Raw genomic sequence first — 15,106 nt, 5'->3', positions numbered from 1 at the left:
ATTAAGTTGTTGTTTTGTTTCAAAGCTGAAGATGAACAATTACCCTGGCTTACCATTTTGTAAACAAGTATTCATGTCAGTGTCACTAAATTGTTCAGCTGCAGAAATGAGTCTAAGATCAGTTAAGCACAAGACCCGTAATGGATCAAGGCACAAAGATTTTTATTTTCCCAATCCATTTGAATTTAGAAAGAGACAGCTTGGTTTAATCTGTCTTCTGAAATGCAAGGTCAGCAGACTGGAGGATATCAAATGCCACTCTTTTTGACGTCTCCAATCAACCTTGATGGGCCATGCAATTGGACTTCAGAGTTAAGAAAATGATATTTCTCACCTCTTCTACTAATGCTTGAGATGAAAGCAAAATGCACCTTGATTTTAAATTTTAAACAAAACGTTAAGTCCAGTTTTCATGTATTACTCAAGCTTTGTCTGTAAGACCCATAAATTCACAAAGTTAAACTATATTTCAGTGAAAAATCAAATAGTTTTATTTTCCTTTAAAAGCGGTATTACACTTAAAACTATCATGCAAATATGACTTAAAAAATATTGCACAGAATTATCTTTCACCCAAACATCATATGTGTATCTACAGAGAAAAATGAATTATTTCTAATTAGAGGAAATAGAACAATAGTCTATAGGGCATGTTTCCCCAATGATCATGAAAACAAGTTGCATTTCAAGGATTAGAGTGTACATTTTTATTAGAACAGCTGCAAGTTCAGATGTGAGACCCAGACAATCTGTCTACAAAGAGAAAGTTAAGCAGCATAATGAAAGAAGAACCATCCAGAATATTGGGAGTCATTCTTATGTAATATCCAAAATTGGAACTGGGTTGCTTTGCTGAAGCCAGGGGTGGGTGTTGTTTTCTTTAGTGACGTTTTACTTGCATGCCCATATTTGACTGTGGAAAGGTTATGTAAGTTATCTCCAAGTATGACTGTGTCACCTCGTTCTGCCTGCCTGCTCTTCCCGTCCTATGCCCTCATTCATAGCCTTGGGCTAGTTTGCATTAACATAACACACCAACGTATTTTGAACGAAACCATTTTCTTTTGCTTGAAGCATCTGGTTATATCCTCCAACTCTCCTCTAGACTTGTGAAAAATGTTTTCTTGCCATGTTCTCCAGCAGTGCAACGTGTAGTCCTGAAGTCAATGTTTGTATTGGGAAATGTGATGTGCTGTATATTACTAAAAAGAGCAAAGTATACCTTCTGCCTTCATATTTGATTTCTACCAAGAGGTAGGTGATCTACCCACACACGCTGCCTACTTGTTTCTGAGTATTTTTAGAGGTGTCCGTGTTTCAAGTTTTGGAACGCCTGCTTGTTGGAGATAGCACTTTCTATCCCCTTCTGATGGGTGATTTCCAAAACACAGCCATAGTTTGCATGTGTTCAAAATTGTTATCCAGATATTTCTCCATGGCTTCTACATAGCAGGAGAAGATTCAATTTTTTTTTTTTTTTTTTTTGCAGTTTTTGGCTGGGGTTGGGTTTGAACCCACCACCTCTAGCATATGGGCTGGTGCCTTACTCCTTTAAGCCACAGGGCTGCCCAAGAAGATTTAATTTTTTTCTGTGAATCAATTTCTAAAGTTAAGACTAAATGAGAACCTGAAGAGTCCTCAGACAATCCTATAATCTTCACTCCCTGTAATGAATATGGAAAAGTATATAAGTCATCTCTCACATGGCAGACACAATAAGTAACCTAACACAGCTGAGTGCTGACAAACACCTGAGTAAGTCTTATTGCTGGGAAGAGAAAAGAGAACTCTTCCACTTCCGTGCTTTTACATGTTCACTTTTATAGAAAAAAAAATACTTCTAGCCATAATGCTAAGGGGAATTGAGAGATAAGGATATGGTAAGTACTAAAAAAGATGAGTGAAAAACAGTATGGAATTAGGTGTCAGTATGAGTTAAAACATAGTCATCTCACTCTGGAGTAAAACATAAAGCAGTCAAGAGGTCCAAATGATGATGATGAGCCATAGCGAGCCACCTGGGGAAGTAGAGTCTAATCTACTAAGGAAAAGTCAGCAAGAGCAGCTACAGAGGTGGGGTAAATTCAAGAGGAAGATAGAAGGATTACAGTTGAGAGGAGAGGGCCTGGGAACATTGACCCCAGTGACCCGGGGGATGCTTCAAACTCCATCTGACTGACTGCAACTTGCAAGTTACCTTTTTAGGTAGCACCAGATCGCTTCATAAGCTAGATGTGTGACTATCCAATAGGAAAGCCGGAGGGCAATAAGAACTCCTCCATCATTGCCTGTGTTTTGCTCTCAAATGTCCCTCCTTCAGATTACCGGGAACTGATTTCAATCATTAAATCATTAAATGTACATGAAACTTTCACTGATTAGCAGAATAAATCTTGGATATATATTCCTTGATAATGGAAAATGATTTATTGTTGCAAAAGTTTATTGTACAACCAGTGGGATATAATACATATATCTTTGGTAATATACCAATGAGAATATACCCCTGTGGTGAGTCCAAGGACTATAGAGATAAATGTGTATTACTCGCCAAGAGCTTATTATATAAGGTGGGAGGCAGACAAACTGATAACTACTCATATGGGTATCAGGCTATTTCATGTAACAATTTATGTGTGTGCAAGAATAATGCCTGACAAAAATAGGCTCAATGTCATAAGAGATATGACTTTGACTAGACATAAGGAAATCTCACTTCAATAGAGAATCAGGGACACTGGTTCATAAAAGCTGGACAAAAAGGGACAGAGAGACCAAAAGAAGGTGAACAGCTTGAGGTATAAAAAGGCATCTAGGCTGGATAATACCAGATGTGTTTAGAGATTTTAATAGGTAAGTTTGATTGGGGCACAGAATGTGTATTAAGAAAAAGGAGATGTGGAGGGAATTAAAATTAGGAAAAATTAGTATTTGTTGTGAACATGTAATATTTTTGCCACAGTGTATAGAAGTTCACATAAATTATTTCACTTATCTTCATAATTATTCTAGCAAGATGAATATAATTATCCTCAAGATGAAGAAATTGAGACCTGAAGAAACTATAACTTGATTTAGATCAAACAGATATTAAGTAGGAAAACAAGAATTTGAAATCACAGGTAGTGGGGGTGCCAAAAATGTATACACATTTTAAGAAATGTTTTCTATGTATTACTTTTTGAAGTTGAATTATGGTAGCAACGTGTAGTATCACATTTGCAGCACTTCTTGTAATTAAAGAAATCAAAGGTGACATATTCATATTTGTTATTGGTATATACTGTATTGAGTATTACAATTTTAACAGTTTTTTTCCTTTCTCAAAATGTGTATGTATTTTTTGGCACCCTCTATATTTGTTTCTTTTCAAAACAAATTGTTACATCATAGATAAATCAGATGAGACTAAACTAAAAAATCATCTTTTTTGTATCATAGCCTTAGAGACCTCTAGGTTGATGATGATTCATGTAATAAATTATCTGTAATAGTAATTTAAGAAACTCTACTCAAAATTTTTTTCACACCACACCGTATCACTCATCACATGATCCAGTTTCTGAAAAGAAAGTGCAAGACAAAAATAGTTGTCCTTTTACCGACCAGAGTAGAAATGCAGTGTAATAAATTCTATTTCAAATTTGGAATAGGGTGAGGTAGAGTACTGTTTTGCCAAAATCAGTGGCAGACATGACATTAATCATATTTCAATCATTTATTAAAATTACCTAATGATATCATATTATTGGAAATAATAGCAATACTACATGGATTTGAGCTCTTTACCAAGTTTACTTACCTTAGCTTAAGAAAAAAATGCTGTTTCTTTTATTTTCGTGAAACTTGTTTGGAGCTCTTAATCATAAAGATTAAATAAATAATGTATGAGAAATGAGTTAGCCCAGTGCCTGACATATTTAGATTATTAAACATATACTAATTCTTTATTCATTCATGCACATAATTTAATTACATTTTATTAATTGAAACAAATCAGCTGTATGAGCTAGTTTAGATGTCAGAATATTGCCAGTAATACTCACTGCATGAATTCATTCCCTCCCAAAATGTAAATTTGTTTTCAGACAATACCTTATAGTATAAAGTGCTAGAAGGCAGAATCATTTGTTTTTAGTTTGCCTGTAAAAACAACCCAACAATAAACAGACACTAGATACTCTTGACAAGGATGGCTAAGTAAGCCCCAATTTTGCATTCTACTCGCCTATGAAATACCCTAGTTACCTTTAGTTTTGTTTTTACTTTTTGCTTTTATACTTCCCATTATTCTGAGCATTGTGATTACTACTGACCACTCTCAAAACCATTGCTATGTTTAGAGGATCAACAGGAATGAGGCTAAAGAAAACTTTAAAATGGTCCAATCTCTCTCTGCACCTTCTCTTTAAGGCCAATAACTCTTAGAGTTGCCATGTACCCTATACATATATATGACTATTATGTACCCATAATAATTACAAATAAAACATTTAAAGAGGTGAAGTCTTACACTTGTTTTAGTAATAATTTGGGTAAAATATGTTACTCAGGCTGTGTTTCCTAAAAATAAAAACAGAATGGTGTCCACTATGCAAATAGTTCACTAAGGAGAAACGTGATGGGAAACAGGGAAGCCGTACTGGGTAGGGGAAGCCTTGAAGTGTGGAGTCAGGCAGCCTATCCCCCACCCATCCCATGTAGACCACTGGAGAACAGCAGCCTCCACAGAGTCATCCAGATTTAAGCCAAAGCAGCAGGACTTTTGCAGTCATTGACTCTGGAAGGTGTAACCTCTTAGGAATCCCTGGAAAAGTGACTCCCATCAGCTGTTCTCAATGTGTGGTCCCCAGACCAGCTTCACATGGGAATTTGTTAGAAATGAGACTTATTAAATCAGAGACTCAGAGATAAAGGGGTGTGGAATCAAGCTCTCTGGGTGATCTGACACATGCTGAAATTTGAAAACTACTGGCTTAGGACAATTCTCCAAAGAGGGTTAATTCTGTGAGCCCTTATAGCCAATCCTCATAGCATCGAGCACTCAGTCAACGATGTTGTGAAGGAAGCAGGGTGGGCCACCAACAGCACCCACTATGTACATTAAATGCTTTATCATAGTAGAACAAGTCACTTCTCTTGTACTGACTGCATTTGTAGCGTCTGTTAGCTTGGCACTTGAACGCTCGCCCTGCATGCATATGCTCGATGCTGGTGTTCTGGACAACACAATAAAATGCCTAAGTTCCCTTGCCTTGGCCTCATACTTCCCTCATCATCCTCTCCTGCCTTCTCCAGAGAAGTCCCTCTGGGAGAGCACTTTTCTAATACAAACCAACCAATTCAGACTCCACACCACAACCACCTCCTTTATTGGCGTTTACACTCTGGGCCACTACACATCTGCTGTAATTACTCCCACAGCCAGGGGACAGACAACTAGAAATAGCCCCCTTACTGACCCCAGTGAAATTATTCAAATCAGCCAACTCCAAATCTGCTAAACTTGCCTCACCAGTTCTTTGCCTGACCCGTTCTCCCCCCACGCCCGATTCCTTCCTTTCCCTCTGCCCTGTGACCAATCCCTGAGGCTTCCGTGTTTTCACCACTATGGCATGCCAGGGCCTCCTGTTCTTAGGAACTATGAATACTAACATCTCTTTTCAATGACAACTATTTTCTAATCCCTTGGCCTTACTCTACCTCAAATTTTCTATAAGTTCACTATTTTAAAATGCTTCCCTATCACAATCCACTCCTTACGAAGTGCAGGTAGGATTCACGCCCACAAGATATGAAAAGTTACACAACAGGGTGTGTAAGACTGTTAGGGAACTTACTTCCACTGATTAAGAATTAAAATTTTAACTTGGTTAAAGGGAAGGAGATTCAAAATGAATACCATACCTCACACATTTCTCATTTTCACATTCTATTTCACATGATTTCCCATAATGTGAATCCTCCTATTTAAAAACCAAATAAACCGGGGAGGCGGAGCAAGATGGCAGCCGAGTAACAGCTTCCTTGCATCTGGGCACCGTGAGTCTGGGGAGATAGGATTCCAGGCATCTCTGGCTGGTGGGAACTGCCTATCATCACTCCTATGAGGATACAGGGAGTCAGCGAGAGACTTCTGGACTCCAAGAGGAGGACTAAAACAGTGGAAAACCGGCAAGTGGTCGCGTGTGTTCAATCCGTCTAAACCCGCCCACAACTGTAAGTTCAGTAGCAGCGAGACTGCAAACCAGAAAGGCCTTACCTGTGAACTGTTTTGATGTCCTTGGGCTTGGCACTGAGTTGAACTGCCCTGGGGAAGGCCTGAGCGGGAGTGCGGAGAACTTTGGCCATTGTCTAGGGCCCCAGTCTGAGCCGCTGAGCCAGACGGAGCTAATAGTGTTTGGCAGTGGGTCACACGGAACCATTGTCAGTGATCTGCCCCGACAAGCTCCGCCCTCAGGGTCGCAGAGCTAGAAACGGGTGGGAGCTTGTAACCCAGCAACCAACTAGCCTAAAGGTGGGGTCTGAGCCGCCTTGCAGCCCTAACCCTCAGGGGCAGAATGAGACCGGTTTTGGCACACTGGGTAAGTGGATAGCCACTTCAGCAGTGATTCCAGCCAGAAAGCTGGGAAAGCTTCTGCTCAGCAAGTTTACAAGTTCAAAGTGCCTTTTAAGTAGGCTGAAGAGAGATTTAGGGTGTCTACCTGCTGGGGTTTGAGAAATCAACAGCCTCCAGTCGTATCAGAACTGTGACTAACATCTCATACCCCAGAAGACCACCTGTTGCCCAGACAATATTCAATAACATATACAAACTGCTTTGTTTTTGGTTGTGTATTTTTTCTTTTTTTTTTTGTTTGTTTGTTTATTTTGATGTTGTTGATGTTCTTTTGTTTTTTAATTTCAATCTTTTCCATACAGATCCCTTTTCTTTCTCAATTTTTCTAGTTTAATTATAATTTCCCATTGCTGCCTTTTTTAATAACTACAACTTCATTTTTGCTAGTGTTTCTACCGCTATCATTTGGTTTTTCACCCAATTGTATCCCCGTAAAGTTTTCTGTTTGCTTGTTTTGGTTTGATTTATAGCATTTTTGTCTTTCCTCTCTACTTGGTGGAGGTGGGGTACTGTGTCTGATCAGGTTAGCAAAGAGCTGCTGACCTCAAGGGAACCACCCAACTGGGCACTCCCAGAAGGTGGGGTTTTTTAAGGTTGTGTCAAAGTACCCGACTGTACACCTATATTGCCCTGTCTCCCTCTTTCTGTGCCTCTCTTCTTTTTGTCAATATTCCTTATCCCCACCCCCTCTCCTTTCTCTATCTTTCTTTTTTTTCTTATCACTCGGTCCTCCTTCCTTTCATCCCTTTTTGCTCCTCAACCTTCTCACCATTCTGGTCCTGTAACCATTAGTCCACAGGAACAAGAACTTAAAGAGCAAGAGGAAGTGAAAGGAAAATTAGGGCAAGGAAACAGATAAAAGAAATCACTCATGAGGAAGAATCAGCAGAAAACTCCAGGCAACATGAAGAACCAGTCCAGAACAACCCCGCCAAGGGACCATGAGGTAGCTACTGCAGATGATTCCACCTGTAAAGAAAAGTTAGGAATGACAGAAAGGGAATTTAGAATACACATGTTGAAAACAATGAAAGAAATGATGGAAACAATGAAGGAAACTGCTAATAAAGTGGAAAATAACCAAAAGGAAATCCAAAAACAGAATCAAATCAGAGATGAACGATATGAAGAATATAAAAAGAATATAGCAGAGCTCAAGGAAATGAAACAGTCAATCAGGGAACTTAAAGATGCAATGGAAAGTATCAGCAACAGGTTAGACCATGCAGAAGAAAGAATTTCAGAGGTAGAAGACAAAGTTCTTGAGATAACTAAGATAGTAAAAGAGGCAGAAAAGAAGAGAGAGAAAGCAGAACGTTCACTGTCAGAATTATGGGACTTTATGAAGCATTCCAACATAAGAGTTATAGGAATTCCAGAAGGGGAAGAAGAATGCCCCAGAGGAATGGAAGCCATACTATAGAATATTATAAAAGAAAATTTCCCAAATATCACCAAAGATTCTGACACACTGCTTTCAGAGGGATATCGGAACCCAGGTCGCCTCAACTCTAACCGAGCTTCTCCAAGACACATTGTGATGAACCTGTCCAAAGTCAAGACAAAAGAAAAGATTCTGCAAGCTGCCAGGAGTAAGCGCCAGTTGACCTACAGGGGCAAATCCATCAGAGTGACCGCAGGCTTCTCTAATGAAACTTTCCAAGCAAGAAGACAATGGTCATCTACCTTTAATCTACTTAAACAGAACAATTTCCAGCCCAGAATTCTGTACTCTCCTAAGCTAAGCTTCAAAATTGACGGAGAAATCACATCATTTATGGATATACAAACATTGAGGAAATTCGCCACAACAAGACCAGCTCTACAGGAAATACTTCAACCTGTTCTGCACACTGACCACCACAATGGATCAGCAGCAAAGTAAGAACTCAGAAATCAAAGGACAGAACCTAACTTCCACACTGATGCAAAAGATAAAACTAAGCAACGGACTCTCACCAAATAAGACGAACAGAATACTACCACACTTATCAATTATCTCCATAAATGTTAATGGCTTGAATTCCCCACTGAAGAGACATAGATTGGCTGACTGGATTAAAAAACACAAGCCATCTATTTGCTGTCTGCAAGAAACACACCTGGATTCAAAAGACAAATTAAAGCTCCGAGTCAAGGGTTGGAAGACAATTTTTCAGGCAAATGGAATCCAGAAGAAAAGAGGAGTTGCAATCTTATTTTCAGATACATGTGGATTTAAAGCAACTAAAGTCAAAAAAGACAAAGATCGTCTCTTTATATTGGTCAAGGGAAAACTACAACAAGAAGACATTTCAATTCTAAATATTTATGCACCCAAATTAAATGCTCCCAGATTCTTGAAGCAGACCTTACTCAGTCTGAGCAATATGATATCTGATAATACCATCATAACAGGGGACTTTAACACACCTCTTACAGAGCTGGACAGATCCTCTAAACAGAAATTAAACAAAGATATAAGAGATTTAAATGAGACCTTAGACCAATTATGCTTGATAGACACATATAGAACACTCCACCCCAAAGACAAAGAATATACATTCTTCTCATCACCCCATGGAACATTCTCCAAAATTGATCATATCCTGGGACACAAAACAAATATCAACAGAATCAAAAGAATTGAAATTTTACCTTGTATCTTTTCAGACCATAAGGCACTAAAGGTGGAACTCAACTCTAACAAAAATGCTCGACCCCACCAAAGGCATGGAAATTAAACAATCTTCTGTTGAATAACACATGGGTGCAGGAAGAAATAAAACAGGAAATCATTAACTTCCTTGAGCATAACAACAATGAAGACACAAGCTACCAAAACATGTGGGATACTGCAAAAGCAGTTTTGAGAGGAAAATTCATTGCTTTACATGCCTACATTCGAAAAACAGAAAGAGAGCACATCAACAATCTCACAAGAGATCTTATGGAATTGGAAAAAGAAGAACAATCTAAGCCTAAACTCAGTAGAAGAAAAGAAATATCCAAAATCAAATCAGAGATCAATGAAATTGAAAACAAAAGAATCATTCAAAAAATTAATGAAACAAGGAGTTGGTTTTTTGAAAAAATAAATAAAATAGATAAACCATTGGCCAGACTAACTAGAATTAGAAAAGTAAAATCTCTAGTAACCTCAATCAGAAGTGATAAAGGGGAAATAACAACTGATCCCACAGAGATACAAGAGATCATCTCTGAATACTACCAGAAACTCTATGCCCAGAAATTTGACAATGTGAAGGAAATGGATAAATATTTGGAATCACACCCTCTCCCTAGACTTAGCCAGGAAGAAATATACCTCCTGAACAGACCAATTTCAAGCACTGAGATCAAAGAAACAATAAAAAAGCTTCCAACTAAAAAATGATCTGGTCCAGATGGCTTTACTCCAGAATTCTATCAAACCTTCAAGGAAGAGCTTATTCCTGTACTGCAGAAATTATTCCAAAAAACTGAGGAAGAAGGAATCTTCCCCAACACATTCTATGAAGCAAACATCACCCTGATACCAAAACCAGGAAAAGACCCAACCAAAAAGGAGAATTTCAGACCAATCTCACTTATGAATATAGATGGAAAAATTCTCAACAAAATCCTAGCCAATAGATTACAGCTTATCATCAAAAAAGTCATTCATCATGATCAAGTAGGCTTCATCCCAGGGATGCAAGGCTGGTTTAACATATGCAAGTCCATAAACGTTATCCACCATATTAACAGAGGCAAAAATAAAGATCACATGATCCTCTCAATAGATGCAGAAAAAGCATTTGATAAAATCCAGCATCCTTTTCTAATTAGAACACTGAAGAGTATAGGCATAGGTGGCACATTTCTAAAACTGATTGAAGCTATCTATGACAAACCCACAGCCAATATTTTACTGAATGGAGTAAAACTGAAAGCTTTTCCTCTTAGAACTGGAACCAGACAAGGTTGTCCTCTGTCACCTTTACTATTCAACATAGTGCTGGAAGTTCTAGCCAATACAATTAGGCAAGACAAGGAAATAAAGGGAATCCAAATGGGAGCAGAGGAGGTCAAACTCTCCCTCTTTGCTGACGACATGATCTTATACTTAGAGAACCCCAAAGACTCAACCACAAGACTCCTCGAAGTCATCAAAAAATACAGTCATGTTTCAGGATATAAAATCAATGTCCACAAGTCAGTAGCCTTTGTATACACCAATAACAGTCAAGATGAGAAGCTAATTAAGGACACAACTCCCTTCACCATAGTTTCAAAGAAAATGAAATACCTAGGAATATACCTAACGAAGGAGGTGAAGGACCTCTATAAAGAAAACTATGAACTCCTCAGAAAGGAAATAGCAGAGGATATTAACAAATGGAAGAACATACCATGCTCATGGATGGGAAGAATCAACATTGTTAAAATGTCTATACTTCCTAAAGCAATCTACCTATTCAATGCCATTCCTATCAAAGTACCTACATCGTACTTTCAAGATTTGGAAAAAATGATTCTGCGTTTTGTATGGAACCGGAAAAAAACCCTTATAGCTAAGGCAGTTCTTAGTAACAAAAATAAACCTGGGGGCATCAGCATACCAGATTTTAGTCTGTACTACAAAGCCATAGTGCTCAAGACAGCATGGTACTGGCACAAAAACAGAGACATAGACACTTGGAATCGAATTGAACACCAAGAAATGAAACTAACATCTTACAACCACCTAATCTTCGATAAACCAAACAAGAACTTACCTTGGGGGAAAGACTCCCTATTCAATAAATGGTGTTGGGAGAACTGGTTGTCTACATGTAAAAGACTAAAACTGGACCCACACCTTTCCCCACTCACAAAAATTGACTCAAGATGGATAAAGGACTTAAATTTAAGGCATGAAACAATAAAAATCCTCAAAGAAAGCATAGGAAAAACACTGGAAGATATGGGCGGAGCAAGATGGCAGCCGAGTAACAGCTTCCTTGCATCTGGGCACCGTGAGTCTGGGGAGATAGGACTCCAGGCATCTCTGGCTGGTGGGAACTGCCTATCATCACTCCTATGAGGATACAGGGAGTCAGCGAGAGACTTCTGGACCCCAAGAGGAGGACTAAAACAGTGGAAAACCGGCAAGTGGTCGCGTGTGTTCAACCAGTCTAAACCCGCCCACAACTGTAAGTTCAGTAGCAGCGAGACTGCAAACCAGAAAGGCCTTACCTGTGAACTGTTTTGATGTCCTTGGACTTGGCACTGAGTTGAACTGCCTTGGGGAAGGCCTGAGTAGGAGTGCGGCGAACTTTGGCCGTTGTCTAGGGCCCCAGTCTGAGCCGCTGAGCCAGACGGAGCTAATAGTGTTTGGCGGTGAGTCACACGGATCCATTGTCAGTGATCTGCCCCGGCAAGCTCCGCCCTCAGGGTAGCAGAGCTAGAAACGGGTGGGAGCTGGTAACCCAGCAACCAAGTAGCCTAAGGGTGGGGTCTGAGCCGCCTTGCAGCCCTAACCCTCAGGGGCAGAGTGAGACCGGTTTTGGCACACTGAGTAAGTGGATAGCCACTTCAGCAGTGATTCCAGCCAGAAAGCTGGGAAAGCTTCTGCTCAGCAAGTTTACAAGTTCAAAGTGCCTTTTAAGTGGGCTGAAGAGAGATTTAGGGTGTCTACCTGCTGGGGTTTGAGAAATCAGCAGCCTCCAGTCGTATCAGAACTGTGGCTAACATCTCATACCCCAAAAGACCACGTGTTGCCCAGACAATATTCAACAACATATACAAACTGCTTTGTTTTTGGTTGTGTATTTTTTTTTCTTTTTTTTTTGTTTGGTTGGGTTTTTTTGTTTGTTTATTTTGATGTTGTTGATGTTCTTTTGTTTCTTAATTTCAATCTTTTCCATACAGATCCCTTTTTCTTTCTCAATTTTTCTAGTTTAATTATAATTTCCCATTGCTGCCTTTTTTAATAACTACAACTTCATTTTTGCTAGTGTTTCTACCGCTATCACTTGGTTTTTCACCCAATTTTATCGCCATAAAGTTTTCTGTTTGCTTGTTTTGGTTTGATTTATAGCATTTTTGTCTTTCCTCTCTACTTGGTGGAGGTGGGGTACTGTGTCTGACCAGGTTAGCAAAGAGCTGCTGACCTCAAGGGAACCACCCAACTGGGCACCCAACCCCCAGAAGGTGGGGTTTTTTAAGGTTGTGTCAAAGTACCCTACTGTACACCTATATTGCCCTGTCTCCCTCTTTCTGTGCCTCTCTTCTTTTTGTCAATATTCCTTATCCCTACCCCCTCTCCTTTCTCTATCTTTCTTTTTTTTCTTATCACTCGGTCCTCCTTTCTTTCATCCCTTTTTTGCTCTTCAACCTTCTCACCTTTCTGGTCCTGTAACCCTTAGTCCACAGGCACAAGAACTTAAAGAGCAAGAGGAAGTGAAAGGAAAATTAGGGCAAGGAAACAGATAAAAGAAATCACTCATGAGGAAGAATCAGCAGAAAACTCCAGGCAACATGAAGAACCAGTCCAGAACAACACCGCCAAGGGACCATGAGGTAGCTACTGCAGAGGATTCCACCTATACAGAAATGTTAGGAATGACAGAAAGGGAATTTAGAATACACATGATGAAAACAATGAAAGAAATGATGGAAACAATGAAGGAAACTGCTAATAAAGTGGAAAATAACCAAAAGGAAATCCAAAAACAGAATCAAATCAGAGATGAACGATATGAAGAATATAAAAAGGATATAGCAGAGCTGAAGGAAATGAAACAGTCAATCAGGGAACTTAAAGATGCAATGGAAAGTATCAGCAACAGGTTAGACCATGCAGAAGAAAGAATTTCAGAGGTAGAAGACAAAGTTTTTGAGATAACTCAGATAGTAAAAGAGGCAGAAAAGAAGAGAGAGAAAGCAGAACGTTCACTGTCAGAATTATGGGACTTTATGAAACGTTCCAACATACGAGTTATAGGAATTCCAGAAGGGGAAGAAGAATGCCCCAGAGGAATGGAAGCCATACTAGAGAATATTATAAAAGAAAATTTCCCAAACATCACCAAAGATTCTGACACACTGCTTTCAGAGGGCTATCGGACCCCAGGTCGCCTCAACTCTAACCGAGCTTCTCCAAGACACATTGTGATGAACCTGTCCAAAGTCAAGACAAAAGAAAAGATTCTGCAAGCTGCCAGGAGTAAGCGCCAGTTGACCTACAGGGGCAAATCCATCAGAGTGACCTCAGACTTCTCTAATGAAACTTTCCAAGCAAGAAGACAATGGTCATCTACCTTTAATCTACTTAAACAGAACAATTTTCAGCCCAGAATTCTGTACCCTGCTAAGCTAAGCTTCAAAATTGATGGAGAAATCAAATCATTTACGGATATACAAACATTGAGGAAATTCACCACAACAAGACCAGCTCTACAGGGAATACTTCAACCTGTTCTGCACACTGACCACCACAATGGATCAGCAGCAAAGTAAGAACTCAGAAATCAAAGGACAGAACCTAACCTCCACACTGATGCAAAAGATAAAACTAAGCAATGGACTCTCACCAAATAAGACGAATAGAATACTACCACACTTATCAATTATCTCCATAAATGTTAATGGCTTGAATTCCCCACTGAAGAGACATAGATTGGTTGACTGGATTAAAAAACACAAGCCATCCATTTGCTGTCTGCAAGAAACACACCTGGCTTCAAAAGACAAATTAAAGCTCCGAGTCAAGGGTTGGAAGACAATTTTTCAGGCAAATGGAATTCAGAAGAAAAGAGGAGTTGCAATCTTATTTTCAGATACATGTGGATTTAAAGCAACTAAAGTCAAAAAAGACAAAGATGGTCACTTTATATTGGTCAAGGGAAAACTACAACAAGAAGACATTTCAATTCTAAATATCTATGCACCAAATTTAAATGCTCCCAGATTCTTGAAACAGACCTTACTCAGTCTGAGCAATATGATATCTGATAATACCATCATAACAGGGGACTTTAACACACCTCTTACAGAGCTGGACAGATCCTCTGAACAGAAATTAAACAAAGATATAAGAGATTTAAATGAGACCCTAGAACAATTATGCTTGATAGACGCATATAGAACACTCCACCCCAAAGATAAAGAATATACATTCTTCTCATCACCCCATGGAACATTCTCCAAAATTGATCATATCCTGGGACACAAAACAAATATCAACAGAATCAAAAGAATTGAAATTTTACCTTGTATCTTTTCAGACCATAAGGCACTAAAGGTGGAACTCAACTCTAACAAAAATGCTCAACCCCATCCAAAGGCATGGAAATTAAACAATCTTCTGTTGAATAACAGATGGGTGCAGGAAGAAATCAAACAGGAAATCACTAACTTCCTTAAGCATAACAACAATGAAGACACAAGCTACCAAAACCTGTGGGATACTGCAAAAGCAGTTTTGAGAGGAAAATTCATCGCTTTAGATGCCTACATTCGAAAAACAGACAGAGAGCACAT

The sequence above is a fragment of the Nycticebus coucang genome, chromosome 11 (assembly GCF_027406575.1).
Source record: "Nycticebus coucang isolate mNycCou1 chromosome 11, mNycCou1.pri, whole genome shotgun sequence".
In the NCBI taxonomy this organism is placed as follows: Eukaryota; Metazoa; Chordata; class Mammalia; order Primates; family Lorisidae; genus Nycticebus; species Nycticebus coucang.
This window is presented reverse-complemented; position numbering follows the sequence as displayed.